This window comes from Mirounga angustirostris, unplaced genomic scaffold, assembly GCF_029215605.1.
Source record: "Mirounga angustirostris isolate CCGP_5_RB_7025 unplaced genomic scaffold, mMirAng1.0.hap1 SCAF_3, whole genome shotgun sequence".
NCBI classification, from domain to species: domain Eukaryota; kingdom Metazoa; phylum Chordata; class Mammalia; order Carnivora; family Phocidae; genus Mirounga; species Mirounga angustirostris.
In genome coordinates, this window is record NW_026991711.1 from 151,959,013 (window position 1) to 151,973,541 (window position 14,529).

Below are 14,529 nucleotides of genomic sequence, written 5' to 3' on the forward strand. Positions count from 1 at the left end.
ATGTTTAAAGGGAAATGGCATATTTGCATAAAGCATCAGTGTCTCCTTCCAAATATTGTTAATCAGAAAAGGAAAGATAGTGACTTGACAGTGGAGAAATCTAGTGGACATCACCTTTCTCAAGGGATCAAGATTAACATCCCAGGTAATGGGACATACATAGGATGTGTGCGCTCCCTGGTAGGATGTGAGAAGGACACATACCTCACTGACATTCTTCCCCCAAAGATATGGCCTCACTCTAAAATTGAGAAAGTATCAGCAAAACTAAATTGAGAGTCATTCTATAAACTACCTGACTAGGATCCTAGGACTAGTAGCAAGGTAAAGGAAGGGACAGGAAAGACTGAGGAGCAGTCATAGATTGAAGGAGAGACTAGGGAGACACGAGTGTAATGTGAAATCCTGAATTAGATCCTGGAACAGAAAAAGGATATTGGTGGAAGACTGGTGAGATCCAAATAGGATCTGTATCAGGGTTTAGCAATGGCAATGTCAGTTTTGATCATCACTGTGGCTATGTAGGATGTAACAGTGGAGGAAGCAGGGTAGCTCTGTGTTCTATCTTTGCAACTTCTCTGTAAGTAATAATTTACCTTAAAATATTTTTTTTTAAAAAAAAGAAGACTGAAAATACCAAGTGAGGGCAAGGATATGAAACAAGAAAGGAGTATAAATACTTGTAATCCCCTTGGGAATTTGTTTGGTACTAATTAATAAAGATGAAATCTTGCATATCCTATGATTTAGCAATTATACTCCTAGGTATGTTATGATAGAAATTCATATATATGTGAAGCAAAAGACAAATGCAGGAATGGTCATAGCAGCATTATTGGTAATTGTCAAGGAATATAAATAATACAAATGCCCATCAACAGAAGAATAAAAAAAATAATGTTGCATCTTTGTATGTTGGAAATAACTATACACAGCAATGTAATTTTGAGCAAAAGAAATCAAGTATAAAAGACTATATACTTTTAATTCCTTTTATATAAAGTTTAAAAACAGGCAAAACTAATCTAAACTAAAACTCTAAAACTAAAGAGGTTATAAATCAGAATGATGGTTACCTTTGGGAAGAAGGGAGGAGGAGTAATTTATAAGGGTCGTAAGGGAAGCTTTTGGGGGGTTGGTAATACTCAATTTTTTACTATTGTGATTACACAGAGGTTTTTTTTGTTTTTAAAGATTTTATTTATTTATTTGACAGAGAGAGAGAGCACAAGCAGGGGGACTGGCAGGCAGAGGCAGAGGGAGAAGCAGCCTCCCCGCAGAGCAAGGGACCCTGATGTGGCACTCGATCCCAGGACCCCGGGATCATGACCTGAGCCGAAGGCAGTCGCTTAACTGGCTGAACCACCCAGGCGCCCTACACAGAGTTTTTATTAAGTTTATTATAACTTACTGAATTTTACCCTTATGATTTGTATACTGTTCTACATATCATACTCTAAGAAAAAGTTTTAAAGATTAAGAAGCAAGTATTTTTAAAAATTACATAACTGTGATCCCTATTAAGTGCCTTGGTTTGTATTGAAGAGATTTGCAAGGCCGGAGACAGGGAAGCCAATTTGGACACCTTTCGCGAAGACCTTAGGGTAGCGTGTGTAGGGATGGGTAAGATGAAACATCTTACAGAAATGCCAAGGAGATAAAATTGGCAAGACTTAGTATTTGATTGAAGGTCGTGAAAAATTTGGAGCTTTAGGCATTAAGCCACAAAAATCTAATGAATTTTTCTTTTTTAAAAAAGATTTTATTTATTTATTTGAGAGATAGAGAGAGAGAGAGAGAGCATGAGAGAGGGGAGGGTCAGAGGGAGAAGAAGACTCCTCGCTGAGCAGGGAGCCTGATGTGGGGCTCAATCCCGGGACTCCAGGATCATGACCTGAGCAGAAAGCAGATGCCTAACTGACTGAGCCACTCAGGCATCCATGAGTTTTTCTAAATGGTGGGAGAACGTGATAGAAGTGATATTTCTGAAAAGTTAATCTGTGGGCCACTCACAGCATATGCTACCTTCTATTGTAATCAACCTATTTATAACCATGTCTCTGCTAGTAAGTAAATCACAAGCCTTTTGATGGAAGGGACCTGATTCTATACTTCCCTATATATCGGGGGCTTAACTTTATGCCACACTTCCATGGATTTATTGTCATGTAAGAAACAACATATGAGGGGCGCCTGGGTGGCTCAGTCGTTAAGCGTCTGCCTTCGGCTCAGGTCATGATCCCAAGGGTTCTGGGATCAAGCCCCACATCAGGCTCCCTGCTCAGCGGGAAGCCTGCTTCTCCCTCTCCCACTCCCCCTGCTTGTGTTCCCTCTCTTGCTGTGTCTCTCTCTGTCAAATAAATGAATAAAATCTTTGGAAAAAAAAAAAAAGAAACATATGATGATGTGGTATTGGATTGTGAATGGACAAGAAGACATTTTAGAAAGTATGTGAAGAAATCACATTAAAACACCTACTCTTAATTTTTAAAACTCTTATTACATCATAAACTCTCATTTAAACTTGAGAAATATATAGAGGGATATTTTAGTAACCTAATGAAGAATTATCTACCTCACAGCGCTAGCTAGTCTTATTCTCAGTGGTGAAGCAAGAGGGACACTCATAGTAAAAAAAAAAAAAAAAAAGTCATAACACAAGGGAACTATTGATCATCATGAATATTTATAATTGTTTTATCAATGTAATCATATTTTCAAAAATAGATATAAAGACTGGAAAAGAGACGACAATATTATCTATAGGTTGATATGATCATCCACCTGGAAAACTCCAGAGAAGTAAACAAAAAGATACTAAAGGATTTCTCTAAGTTAGCCTTCTTTCCTTTTATTTACATTTTAAGCCATCTTTTGGGTTTAGTATAAGTTGCACTTTCTCCATGAAGCTGATGCCAAGGAAAAAAGGCATGATGGTAGAGGGAGCTAAAAGGAACATTACTCTTGTCATTACTCTTGTCACCCTGGAATTTGTCCACTTATTATCATCCATTTATTCAACAAATATTTATCACCTCTCCCTCCATGCCCCTTCCATTTCCTCCCATATGAGGCAATCAATCTCAAGGGCTTGGGGTTAATCTTCCCCACCTTTCTCTAGGTTCATACAAGCCAATTGCAACAGCCAGGTTCTGTGATGAGTGACAATGAATGGTATGGGAGGGCTGCAAGTTGCATCTAGTATCTGTTCTCTCTTCCTTTCACAGTAATAGAATTTGTATCTGTGCACATGCTACTCAAGACTGGATTTGTCAGCCTTCCTTACAGCTAGATGAGGCCATACCCTTTGTTCTGCTCCTAGAATCTAAGTATAATTAATATGTACAACTCTTGGTCATGTTCTTAAAAGAAAGGAACATGCCTTCCTCTTTTCCTTTTTCTCTTTCCCAATGACTGGAATGTGAACACTACAGGAAAAGTTGGAGAAGCCAGGTTGGATTTTGAGATGGAAGCTTTATGTTGAAAGTGACAAAACAAAAAGATCCAAAGAATCATAAATGTCCTGGTTCCCAACACCCCTGAGCTCCCTATTTACAGAAACTTTTATATGGGGGAGAACTGTTACATGCTAACGAATACAAATAATACAAATCTTGAACAAGACAAGTTAGTCCCTGTCTTTAAGGAGCTCACAGCCCAGCATTAAAATGCTATGTGATGAGCGGCACAGGAGAGCCGGTGGGTGGTGCATGAAGCCCTTGAGGGACAGGAAACCTAGTCTACAGGGATATCATGTATTATCTGGCATGGGAAGGAAGGAAGGTGATGTGTTATCTACTCAATCCTGCTTTAAAAAAGTTCTCAGGCGCCTGGGTGGCTCAGTCAGTTAAGCATCTGCCTTCGGCTCAGGTCATGGTCCCAGGGTCCTGGGATCGAGCCCCGCATTGAGCTCCCTGCTCCCTGGGGAGTCTGCTTCTCTCTCTACCCTTCCCCCCTTCTTGTGATCGATCGATCTCTCTCTCAAATAAATAAAATCTCAAAAAAAAAAAAAAAGTTCGGGGCACCTGGGTGGCTCAGTCGTTAAACATCTGCCTTCAGCTCAGGTCATGGTCCCAGGGTCCTGGGATCGAGCCCCACATCAGGCTCCCTGCTCAGCGGGAAGCCTGCTTCTCCCTCTCCCACTCCCCCGCTTGTGTTCCCTCTCTCGCTGTGTCTCTCTCTGTCAAATAAATAAATAAAATCTTGAGGAAGAAAAAAAAGTTATTCTCTAGGCTTCAATGACAACACCCTCCTGAAATTCCTCCTTCTTCTGTGGCTAATCCACCCTCCCATACCAACTGGTAAATGTTGACCTTTCCCGGGGCTCTATTGTATATTCTCTCTCCAGGTGATTCCCTTCGTTCCCACCATAGATAGTACGGAACCCCTCAGTGCTGATGACTGCCAACTCCAGCTCTCTCTTCTGAGCTTTGGACTCATATTTAACTGCCTACTTCACAGCTCCACCTGCAAGTCTTACAGGCATCTCAAACGTATTATGCCAAAATGTGAATTCTTCCTTTCTTCCCTCCAACCTGCTCTTCCCACAAGCTTCTCCCTCTCAGTAAAGGTTATCACCATCCACCCAGTTTGTGCGAGCCAGAAACCTGTGAGTCATTCTTACCACCTCCTTTCCCTTGCCTCCCACACCCACTATATCACCAAGCGTGCGGATACATTTCCAAAAACCCTCTGGCAAATCCATCCGCCTCTCTCCAGCCCCACAGTTCCACTAAGCTCCAAGCGCCTGCTAATCTCCCTCCTCCCCGATGGGTATTTTCTAAGTGAGTCTCACTTCCACCTCTGCCCCCTCCATGCTGTTCTCCACACAGCAGCTACAGTGATCTTTTTAGGGTACATATCAGACCCCTTACATGTCCTTCAACGGACTGCACTGAATGTAAGGTGAAATCCAAAATGCTTCATATGAGCCACGGGCGGCTGCCTCCTGCCAGCTTATCCCACCTTATCTCTGGACATTTCCCCTCCACCCCCCACTCATTCTGCTCCTCACCATAGCTTAGCCCTTTGCCACCTCATAGCTGCCCCTGTTGTGGGGAAAGGTGTGCCCCGAACCCTTTTCCTACTTATGTCTTGGTCTTAGTTTACTACTTCCTCAGAGGCCTTCTGCATCCTCCAATCTAAGTTATGCCCCTCCACTCTTCCCTTACATAGCTCTTTGTTTTTCTCCCTGTGGAAGACTGCCAGTTGACTCCCCAAATCCGCTCACCCTTTCTTTTGTAGTAATAGAATTTATTTAGCTCGGCATATGGCTGCTCAGCTAAATTATGTTTCCCTCCTTTGCACCCAGATGTAGATGTGTGACTGTTTCAGCCAAGGGCATATGAATGGACGTGACACGTACAAACACTAGGACTTCTCTTTGGGTGACTGGGCTTACACTTCCCCATCCCATGTACTGGGAATGGTGGGATCTGAAGCAGTCACCTGGGACCAGGGTTGGAATCCATGTGTTGTATGGATGGTGGGACCACACTCACAAACTTGGCCTGCCTACTTATGGATGGTTATATGAGAAAAACAGATTTTAATCATATTTAACTACCAGAATTTTGAATCTCTTTGTCATAGTCCAGGGGCCTTGGCCGGGTTTTAAGTAGAGGAGTAAGGTCGGCAGGTAGCACATCCAGGAGGCATGCCACAATGTGAACGGTGCCCCCACGGTATTGTGTAGCACTGTGGGACTCCAAAGAAGTGACATGGTCAGATATTCTTAAAAAGGACTTTGGTTACAATAGGGAAAATTGATTGGATGAGAGAATACACTGAGGCAGAGAGATCAGAGAAATGGTTGTTATAAGGCAGAGGAGAGAGAACCTTATGGATGAGCCTAACACAGGGACACAGAGCAGAAGACCAATTCCAGGGATATTTTGAAAGGTGGTCTCCAGGGAGCTTGGTGTTGACCGGGTGTGGTAGGCAAAATCATTGCCTCCTAGAGATGCCCATGTCCTCCTTCCGGGATTCTGTGAAATGTTACCTTACATGGCCAAAAGGACTTTGCAGATGTGATTAAGTTAAGGCTCTTGAAAGGAGAAGATTATCCTGGATTATCAGGATGAACCCAATGTAATCACAAGGGTCCTTCTAAGAGGGAAGCAGAAGAGCTCAGAGCCAGGAAGGCACGCTGACAACTAAAGCAAAGGGAGAGTGGTGTGCTCTGAAGATGGAGGAAGGGGCCACGAGCCCAGGAATGTGAGCAGCCTCCAAAAGCTGGAAAGATTAAGGAAGTGGATTCTCCTCTAAAGCCTACAGATGGAAGACACTTGAAGACACCTTGATTTTAGTCCAATAACACCCATTTTGGACTTCAGACTTCTGGGTAGTAAATTTGTGTTGTTTTGATCTGCTACGTCTACAGTAATTTGGTACAGCAGCAACAAGGAACTAATACACTGGGTGTGTGGGTAAGGCGAAGGGGGCACCAACTGGGCGGACGACCACTTGGGAACCCAGAAGTAAGACTGAGTGGGGGAGGGGCAGAAGCTAATGAGGGGCTCATGTGGGACTCAGGGCCTGTGAAACAACCAACTGGACAATTGACCTATGGATCTGGCACTCAAGAGAAAGTGTCCCTGAGAGAGGGATTTGGGGGTTTCCTCAAGCATTCTGTGACTGAAGTGAAGGGAGTAGGTGAAAGCAAGCACAGAAAAAACAGAGTTAGAAGAGAGAAAGGCCTAGAACAAAAGCCAAGTGGAGTATACAAGGGCCAAAGAGGAAAAGAAAAACCCAGGGCTTGTGGGTCACATACGTCAGAGGAAAGGAGAGTTTCAAGGAAAGGACAATATAGCAGTCCTCCCTTATCCATGGGGGACACATTGTGAGCCCCTGAGAGGATGCTTGAAACTGCAGAAAGTTCCAAACCCCATACATACAAATTTATGATAAAGTTTAATTCATACATTAGGCACAGCTAAGAGATCAACAACATTAACTAGTACTAAAATAATTATAACAACATACTGTAATAAAGTTATCTGAACGTGGTCTCTCTTTCAAAATAGCTTGTTGTATAGTACTCACCCTTCTCCTTCTGATGAGGGGAGATGATGAAATGTCTCAGTGATGAGATGAAGTGAGGTGAACAACATAGGCGCTGTGACATACCTGTTAAGGGGGATCATCCGCTTCCAGACCTCGGTTGACCTCCAGTAATGGAAACTCAGGAGAGCAACACCACTGCTAAGGGGGAACTCCTGTTGCGTCCAATGTCGCTAACGGGTAGACAGAGAAAAGCAGATGACACCATTTGCATAAAAGTAAAATCCCCACCCTTCTGTGTGGGAATATAGATGTTTCTAAGTATTTCTAAGATCGAGGAAGAAGGACTGGTTCAGAGCCAGAGCCCTGATGCTAGACTACCTTGGCTTGAATGTGGATTCTACCACTTAGTGGTGTGATCCCAGTCAAGTTACTTAACTTTGATGCGCACCAGGTTTCTCACTTGTAAAATGGGGTAGGAACAGTACCTACTTGCATCTGATTGTTGAGAGAATTAAATGAATAAATACATATATGCAAAGTGCCCTGCCCAGGATAAGTCCTCTTAAGTGTTAGCTATTGCTGTTATTATCATTATTACATATTGTAATGTGTTTGTTTTGTTATTTTAGAATAATAAAGTCTGCCAAAGGAAATAAGAGAAACAAACATCATAAGGAGGAAATACAAAATTAAAGTAGAAGCCGGTAGCTGGGGAGACAAAGTAGTCTGTATGTGAGCCGAACATAGAGGAAGGGCTGAAAGGTCTGAGTATGCACCGAATATGTTTGATGTGTAAATATTCATGAAGAACGTGAGACACTCAGTATTAGGAATAATAAAATGGTTAAAAGGTTAAACTGGCTACTCACTGGTGACATCTACCCAGCCTCCATTAGTTCTTTGCCTGAGAAACGCAGATAAAATCCATAGCTACTCATCAGCCTAACTGGTGAGCTAGAACTAGAGCCAGGCATCCTGGTTCCCACGTCTCAGCAGAGAAAGCATGTGTTGGCTCTGGTCCCCGGCATCGCCTATCTGTCAAGTCCCCTGGTTCCACCTCACTTCTGGTCCTTGTCCCCACACCGACGACACAAGGAAGGCTGAATCAAGGAGAGAGGGAGAGGGAGAGAAAGGCCCAGGTTCTATTCATATTTCATAACATATACCACCCACTTATACCCTCTCCCAAGTGTGTTCATCTACCCTCTCTTCTTCCCCTGTATTGTACATTGATTCAAAAAGCATGAGATCTCAACCTCTTAATTTTGTTTTTGTGCCTCTCTGTGGGGTGACCTCTGGGATAGCCAGCCTGGCAGTATGTTGGGGGGCTAACCACCACACCCCCAAATTACCTCACGGGGGTAGGGAGATGCAGGAGTGGCAGATCTCTTTTCTTTGGTGCATGTGCGCATCTTCTCCTTAGTTCTACTGAAAAGGGAAGGGGCTGCCAGGAAAAGATTCCTGCCCTAACGAGGCCAGTGAAAACATTTTGTGCTACGCTGACCCTTGAGGCTACCCTGTCCTATCTGAAGCAGAAACACCAGCTTAAATCTCTAGGGTGCTTCAGCCTTATTATTCAACATGGAGCCACCTTTGAGCTTCTGTAGTCTAAGAGCTACCTTTTTTCCTCCAATTTCTTCCTGCTCTCCTTCCTCTCCTGTATGCAGGAGAGGATTTGAGCTATGTTAGACCTTTTTTTTTTTTTTTAAGGTTGCTTCTTTAATAGCTGGACAGAAAAGAATGATGATTCTATTATGACAGCTACCAACTTGGTACTTGTGAGCAGTCAGTTCCAATAAGGTAGTAGGAAGCCACGCTAGACCAAAATCTCTAACAATCCACCTAATCTCTTTCATTTGAAATTTTAGCGTTCACTGCCTTTGTTTTTACTTTTCTGCAAAAGTATTGCAACTGGATTTAGCATGAGGCTAATGTAGTTTAAGCTTCTGGGACCCTTCCTGGCCTTCGCGGGGAGAGGGGGCCGATAGTGACTTTGTGTTCATAATTTTGTTTTATTTTTCCTAAAGAGGGAACCTCAAATCCTAAAGCTTCAGGGCCTATAAAATTCTCATCAATATGATTTCGGGGTTAAGAGCTTAAATCCTGGATATAAAAAAAGACTTCCTTTTATTATTTAGTAATTTTGGAGAGGTCACATTAATTTTCAGCCTCGGTTTTATCAGTTGTAAAATGGGAATAATATTATTGTACCTTTAGGATTATGGTAACGTTAAATGGCCCTTAAACAGTGTTTCATATATAAGATATGTTCCTAAATGTTCACTGTAATTATTACTGTTGTTGTTATTGCCTGAACAGGACCATAAGCTCCCTGAGAACAGTATCCTGCACCCCCAGAGCCCATCACAGGCGCACAATCACTGAGGGAATGCTACCTTTTACAACCAACTGCACTCTCCCCACCTTCTCATCGCGTCGAACCAGAAATACAACTTTCATTACGTTCTTAGTGCGACACACAAGGTTACCTCTTCAGCGACGCGCCAGATACTCAGTAGCACCTTCCCAATTTGAAAGGCTGATTTAGCTTCGGTGTATCCTTCCCCGGTGAGTCCTGAAACCCCACTGTTTGCCTCCGTCCACTGGCCCCTTCCTCTCTCCCTGGTCAACTGAGGACAGTCGGCCAAGGTCAGGGCTAGAGGCGCTGAGACAATTCGTTAAGAGCGTCAGCGTTGTGTTTGCACTTAATAAGCGCTTAATAAATGACGATGGTGATGATTCCCAAGCAGGCGGCCATCTACTCCCCGCACCCTCCCCCGGCGGCTAGGCCTGCATCACTAGCCTGCGGAGGGAGCCGGGTGGGGTGGGGTCGGCTCGGGTGCGGGGACACAACCGCGGTCCGCTCTCCCCTCCTCCGCGCGCTTCGCCCGCAGGGCCGGTTCCGGGGGTCCCCCGGGGCCGCCGGCGCGGGCGGGAGGCCGGGACGAGCGGCCGCCGACGCATCCGCCGCCGCCGCAGGAGGCGGAGCGCTGCACCTGGCGGCGGGTCCTCGGCGCTCAGCCCTGAAACGGGTCCAGCCGGTAGCGAGCGGCGGAGGCCACCGGGCCGGGGGAAAGAGGAGGTCGCGCCGGCGGGTGCGCTCGGTTCGCCGCTGCGGGTCGCCCCAGTCGGCACGCATCCCTCGGCCGTGCCCCGCCCGCCGCAGCCCCCGAGGAGCCAGCGACCCGCCGGAGATGGTGCGCGCCGCCCCGACAGCCGCCGCCCCGGCGCCCCGCGCCGCCGCCCCGCGCCGGGCGGAGAAGGCTCCCCGCGCCCGGCGCAGCTGAGCGCCAGCGCCGCCCGCAGCAGGTGAGTCCGGGCCCGGCGCGCGGGGAGGGGGGCGCTCGGCGGGGGGCGGCGCGGCAGCCCCGCCCGAGCTTCCCCTGCGGGGGCGGCCGGCCCAGAGGGCGGGGAGCCCCTCCGGCGCGCACACCTGCTGTCGGGGGGGGCTTTCTCAGAGGCGCGGCTCCCGGGGCGAGCAGGTGTGGGCGTCTCTGCTCCCAGCCCGGCTCGTCCGCCGCTCCCTCCCTTCCTCCCTCCCTCCCCTCGGCTTCTGTGTCGGCTGTCATCTTTATGGGGCGCTGGGGAGGCTGCAGCCGGCACCCCCGGCGCGCCCGACGCGGGCAGCACTTCCGCAAACGTAACTGGGGTAGGGAAAACAAAGGCGCTGCCCGAGGGAGCCCTCGCCCGGCTCTGGCAGCTGCAGGGGTGGGGGTGGGGGTGCCGGTGCCGGGAGAGGGCTGGGCCCCCACGTCCAGGCCCTTCTCTGCCCAGCTTGCCTGGCGCCCTTGCCATAAACATCCTCGGGGAGGGCAAGGGGGAAGCGAGAACCTGCAGCCAGCCCCAGTGACAAGAACATGACCACTCGTGTGCCAAAAGAAGGAAACTGACAGCGTCTGATTCCCCAGGTGAATAAATGCGAAGAATTACCTTTACCCCCATGCCTGCTACCGCCTTGTGCTTCTTAACTGAAGCCTAACATGGTCTAACATGTCCCTAGAGCTTTTTTTGAGATACTAATGGGGGTTACTAGCCTTTCTGGGTCCTATTTATTCCCCAACCCCCTGTAATTTTAAGTAGGAAGGTGAAAAATTTCAAACGCAACTTACCCCTCATTTCTCTCTTCGCCTCGCAGACAGGTGGATTAATTACCCGTAAGGCAGGCACACGGTGCATTTTACCTCTCCCACACACATTCACAACCACAGGCATTTCCTTTTCATCCAAAAATATTCAATAAACACCTTACAGAGCTCCTGGAACAGATAAAACCTTGCCTAATAGTTGTAGGAAAGAACCTTAAAAAGTTGAGGTTCTAATAACAGTTGGTGTCCAAATAGTTGCGTGTCCTTGGGCATGTCACACCTTCCTCAACCTTAGTCCTCTCACATGTAAAAGGGGATGGTTGGATAGTATGGTAGCCAAGTTTCCCCTTATTTGTTCTAGAAGTTCAGGATTTTGTGAAAATCTAACCTCTTCAATATAGAGAAATATAAGGGGGTGGGTGGACAAACAGTTGACCAACAACAGATGTGTATTTAGTAGATTCCTGGTGTCTGCAGAGCATCCCTTCCCCAAGACATGGGGAACTAACTAAAGGCGTATGGATGGCCTTGCTAAGTAAAGGGAGAGGATAGGAACCGTAGTCAATGGTAAGATTGGCTTTTGACACTTTAAGCAGCTGGCCATTAGCAGACATGCAGGATATTTTCATTTATTTAGGTAGCCAGATGGCTTGTGTTTATCGCAAGTTGCAAGTAAAATTTAGGATTGCTTAGGAAGAGGCTGGGACATTGCTGTTGAGCCTGGTGTAAGACACTGGGTGAGTAGGAGAGAGGATCACATTTCAATAATGTGTTAAAGCTACTAAGCATGTTTACAATAATTTATTTCTAAGGCCCTTTCTGTTTGTGTACAGATGAGGCAAACTAAAACATAAAGATAAAACAGCAAGGTTTGATTGTTTGGTGGTATGAGGTATTGGATCACCCAGTCTGTCTGGATTGTTGACGGTAATAAGGCACTTTTTGAGTACTATGTTCAAAACACCATCTTACACACTTAATTTCTAAGTCTCTGTGAGAGAAGTTTTTTCCCCAGCATTGTGGATGATGAAAAGGAAGCTGAGAAGAGTTAAGGAATTTACACAAACCACATAATCAGTGAGAAGGGGAGTTAGATTTGACCCCATGTCTCTGGCTGCAAAGCCTAGGAAATTTCCACATGATGTTCCTCCTTATTGGGGATCCATTGGGCCACACCACTACGCAGGTGCCCTCCCTTGCTTTTTGACTTTGAAAATTAACTACATTTCAGTGTACATATATTACATATGTTAACATTTATCTATGTAAGATGATCTGTACATTTATATTGCGTGCATATTAATGCATATATACTCATTTGTTCTCACCATTTTTAGGCTGAAGGCAAGTGTAAGAAAAATGAAAATAACCAAAGACATATTTAGTATTAGGCCGACAGGTTTTTTTGGCTTTCCTTTTTTCGATATTCAGGAAATCTTGATTTAGCAATCCCGTTGTAGGGAAAGGGAGATAGGCAATAAATGTAAATATGTCTGTTAGCTGCTTTGGTACCTTGTCTTGGGAAAAGTCAAGATATAGTAAGTGAAAAGAGGAAATTGAAACAGAGCTTTACATGCATGTACCTAAACACGTGTGCCGGTATACATACGCCTCGTTGTCCCCAAACAGTTGACATTGGCTACGTGAAGGAAGTAGGATGGGGTGATAAGAGGGTGCTTTTACTTTTTTCCTTATGAAGTTATGTTTGGACTTGTTAAGGGTCTGTGTCAGCCTGATTTGTTTCCCTAAATCCCAAATGACACATTATGTAGTACTTAGCCCTGTTGATTTCAGTAACATTTCTTTCCTAGCCGGTTTTCCTTCTCCATATTTAGAAGACACTTATTTACTGTTTTGTAAAATGGCACTATCTTAATTTAGTTGGCCAGGAAGCTTTTGGAAACTATGAGTCATTTGTTAAAACAATGATTTACTGGGGGCGCCTCGGTGGCTCAGTCGTTAAGCCTCTGCCTTCGGCTCAGGCCATGGTCCCAGGGTCCTGGGATCGAGCCCCGCATCGGGCTCCCTGCTCTGCGGGAAGCCTGCTTCTCCCTCTCCCACTCCCCCTGCTGGCGTTCCCTCTCTCGCTTTGTCTCTGTCAAATAAATAAATAAAATCTTAAAAAACAACAACAACAACAACAAAAACACACAATGATTTACTGGGGCAGAGCCCCAAAGAGAAAACCAAGCCAAAACTAAATAAGCTAAATGTGAAACACCTAAACCTTGAGCCTATATATCAGTATGTATTTGCTATAGATATTGCAACTCACCTTGCTAGTTTGTGGGTCTAAGTAGCTCCCAAGCACGCCCACACCCCCACCTCAGCACCAACAAAAACTACCCAGAGTGTTGTATTAAAAGTAGCCTCCATCTGCCTTGGTCCAATGTAATGTAAATGCGGCTGAGCAGGGGATGTGCAGATTGTGTTGAAGGGATTTTTGAGGCTTGGAGATGTGAATGAGAACACTGTATTACCTTATGCCCTGGTGGTCCTGCTGCATTTTAGGCTCGGGGGGGAGGGGTGGAGCAGATGGAATGAAATCTAGGCTCTGAGAAAAACCCATATTCCAGAGGGATGAAAGAGGATTGAGTAAAGGAGGGCTGAGACACCTTTTTTTGACATTTGTTCTCACATGTGTTTGAGAAGGGAAGACAAATCTAGGGAACATGTTGCAAATAGAAAACAGGGAAGTCCAATTTTGAATAACTCTGAGGAAACATTTTGATCCGAGACCAGGAGTGGAAACGGCGGAGAGTGGGAGTCTGGCCCTCATGAGTCAGCAGTGGCCAGAGGGAGCTGTGGTGTGGCTTTGTTGAGGATAAAAGGAGAACTGGAAAGAGGAACTGATGTTGTCTCAACAAGCCTGATTTATAGGTTAATTGTGCCAAGGGGAAGGGAGTAAGGAGCCTGGTGTGGTAGTAAGCTGCCTGAGTGGCTATGTAGAGAGACCTCCACTGCACAAACAGGTGCCCTCTGCCTTCCACAAGCTGCTTCAGCGTGGGCCCTGCTGCCCGTGGGGTGCCAAGCAGCAGAGGAACTCTGCAACCCCGGAACAGTGGAGGAGCGGGTCCCTGTGAGCCATGTGGCAAATTCTTGTCTCATAACTGCGCTGGGTACTTTTAGGGAAAAGATTAAGAGAGAACACACTTGGGCCCAAGGCCTCTCTTAACAGAGCGAAGTCTGAAGCCCCTACACTAAACATAAAGCAGAACCATACAAAGTGACAGGCACGCCATCTATGATTTAATGAAATACACTGATCTGGTCCAGCGTGGTCAAACTTTTGCACCTAATATGGAGTACCTTCTTAATTCTCTTTCAAAATAAGTTCTGCAGAACTGTGTTTAATGAACAAATGAAACCCAAATTCACCAGTATGAGGGAGTTTGAATAAAAGATTTTATTGTTATACTCTCAGAGGGTAAAAATGACA

The 14,529-nt window shown here is 45.7% G+C and overlaps 1 protein-coding gene across 2 annotated transcripts in view; it reads left to right on the forward strand.

Moving 5' to 3' along the window:
- The first annotated feature begins 10,040 nt into the window (after positions 1-10,040).
- The window catches only part of MFSD6 (major facilitator superfamily domain containing 6), a 69,066-nt gene continuing 64,577 nt past the window's right edge, over positions 10,041-14,529 (forward strand). The window contains exon 1 of one of the 2 annotated variants that reach the window (XM_045868332.3): positions 10,041-10,314. The gene's annotated coding sequence lies outside the window, so the exon portion shown is untranslated. Of the gene's footprint in view, positions 10,315-10,725; positions 10,914-14,529 lie in introns of those variants that run through there. The other variant, XM_064586830.1, reaches the window with a different exon arrangement.